This window comes from Octopus bimaculoides, chromosome 24, assembly GCF_001194135.2.
Source record: "Octopus bimaculoides isolate UCB-OBI-ISO-001 chromosome 24, ASM119413v2, whole genome shotgun sequence".
Classification (NCBI taxonomy): domain Eukaryota; kingdom Metazoa; phylum Mollusca; class Cephalopoda; order Octopoda; family Octopodidae; genus Octopus; species Octopus bimaculoides.
The window spans coordinates 9461169-9464257 of NC_069004.1; positions in this window are offsets into that span (position 1 = coordinate 9461169).

Below are 3089 nucleotides of genomic sequence, written 5' to 3' on the forward strand. Positions count from 1 at the left end.
AGACCACATGACACCCCTCTCTCTCAATGACTGGATCGTCTGCTTTGAGAAGACCACATGACATCCCCCTCTCTGTCTCTTTGTTCAATGTAGATTTGTTGCAGCCTCCTCCCACTTTCTGACCCGAACAGGACAATCCCATAATTCCTGAGTTAGCCACCTGAAATGTCGGAATAACATGGCGGTAAGTTTGAATTTTTAAAATCTTTTTATCCAAAACATCTGTTTGCACTATTATATTTTTGGAGTGTTCTGAAAACAAAATATTATCTATATTATATTTCTTATTTCAGAAGTAGCTAATTAATCTTAAATTAATTGAACTAACGTTATTTTTTCCATTTTGTTGAAATTGACTTAAAATTTACTAAGACGTTTACACGTCTGTTCTTATATAAAAGTAGCCTTTTTCAAAACTAGATAATTTTTCAATCTTTTATGATATGTTAGGAGGAAAATATGGAGTCGATGCTGGAATCGGAATTCAGAGATCCAAAAATATTTCTATTGAGCCCCAACGAATGACTTATGGCAAATTTTTTGATGTAATATGATTACAAAGTGAGCTCAATGTGATGTATTCAATGAAAGATTTTAAAATGCGAGGTATAAGTCATTTAATGAGTTACAAATACAGCAGTGATCTTGTTGAAGCTATGCCAGAACTCTTCAATCTGTGCAAGTTGATTTTGACAATTCCATCTACCACTGCTTCTGTAGAGTGATCCTTTCTGCATTAAGTAGAATCAAAACATACCAAAGAAATGCGACAGGAGAAAGAAGACTGTCTGGGTTAGCACTAATGTCAATTGAAAAAGATTTATTACAACAATTGATGAAAAGAGAAGATTTCTATGAAAATATGATACATATATTTGCCCAGAAAGATCGAAGAATTGAATTAATTTAGAAATTAGGTAAATAACATTTTAACGTAAGGTTCGACCTTCTTACATCAGAATTGTTTCGCAGGAGAAATGGTTCGACTTCTTCGTCACACCTAACCTACATAGGTCTTCCTTCCTGTGCTACTGGATGTAGTCTATTTACGGCCGTAAATAAGTGTCTTGTTTCAATCTCAGAGATGTTGACTTCTGCCACAACAGTTTTGGGGGTGGGGTTTTTTACAATGTTGACTTTTCGCTGTCTTTCATTGTGTGTGTATTCATGTATATGCGTGTATTTTCAATGTGTGTGCGTGAGACGTAGTCTTTTAATATACGGAGTTCAGTAAGTCTCAGAACAGTCTGCTTGAGTATCAATAATTTTCCCGGAATTAACAAGTGGCATGATAAAGCACCTGATTTGTCTTCAAGAGCGTAACTATCTAAAACCATGGCCATATAATGTAACTAAATGTGTTCTCATTATTAAACCATTTCAAATTGATTCAGCTGAACCAATCTCTTCCCTTACGGAAAATGCCGAATTGATGTAAACAAACGCACGTGGACGATTTGGCATTTAGCGTACTAGTACTGTTGTTGTTGTTTTTGTTATTATTATACACTTATTATATATACCTACATGTATATATACATATATACAATATCTACATGCATTCTTACACATTCTTACACATTCTTACACACAAATACATTCTTACACACAAATACACACACACACACACACATACACACACTCACACTCACACACACACTCACACGCACACGTATACACATACACGTAGACACACATACACACACACGCGTTGTTCTATTTACTAACCCTGCTGTCTTTATCAAATCAACAATATCTAAAGATTTATTTCTCTATCAACTCAACAATCTTTCTTTTGAGATTCACACCGACATTTTAGAGATATACTCACCAGTCCCAAAGAATCTGCAAAGGTCACAGACTACGCCCAGATTAAACCATAAAATACACAATGTGTGTGTGTGTGTGTGTGTGTGTGTGTGTGTGTGTGTGTGTGTGTGTGTGTGTGAGAGAGAGTGGGTGCGTGTACAGCTGCCCTTCGGTTTCTGCAGTTTAAACGACTTATCGTGTGAATCGAAATCGCGTAAAATGAAACAGATAACGTTTTCATGATTAAAAAATGCACATATAAACAAAATTTAAATAACTATTTATTGAATTGGGGATAATGATTTTGATTATTGTGTGTATTCATACACACACACACACACACACACATACACACACTTTTATACATACATACATACATACATGGATACACTCACAGACACGTACACACGCATACACATATGATACAGGGTTCATTTTCTATCAAAAATCCAGATTATTTGTATTGTTCCCATAATGTTACTTATGTATATATGTGAGCTGTCGCGAAAGTAACGTAATAGTAGGCAAGATTTTTTAAATATTAACTGGCACAGGTAGTTCAAACTAAACATGTTGGCAGAGTAACTCTTCATCTACACAAAAGTATTCCTGAACATAGACTCCATCACAAGAGATACATCTACACCATCATTGAGCCCAGCTTTCAAATCTTCCTTTCAAAAAATGTAGGTGCTGACTGTTGTACTAATTTCTTCACAAACATTTTTCACATCGTCTGTGTTATCAAATCGTTATGTCCAAAAACTATCCTTCATTGGACCAAATACGTGGAAGCTGGAGAACGCACATAGATACATACACATATTCCTGTTTTTTCTCTCTCTCTCTCTCTCTCACACACACACACTCACATACGCAGACACGTGTCTAGATCTTCAGATAGTCTCGAAGAGTGATAACAGATATCTGAAGAATTAAAGCAACAGTCTGTGTGTTTATGAAACTCACACACACACACACACACGCGCACATATGTATGCATGAATGTATGAATGTGTGTATGCATCCATATCCTTTTGTAGGTTAGCAGTTGAGTTGATGGTTGCAACTGCCAAGTCTTAGAGCTTCATAAACACGCAGACACGTGCTTTAATTCTTCAGATATCCGTTCTCAATCTTCGAGAATATCTGAAGATCTAGGCACGTGTCTGCGTGTCTATGGAACTCTAAATAATGGCTGTAACTACTAACCTACAGCTTATATGAATACATACACATATACACACATACAAACATACATATATATATATATATATATA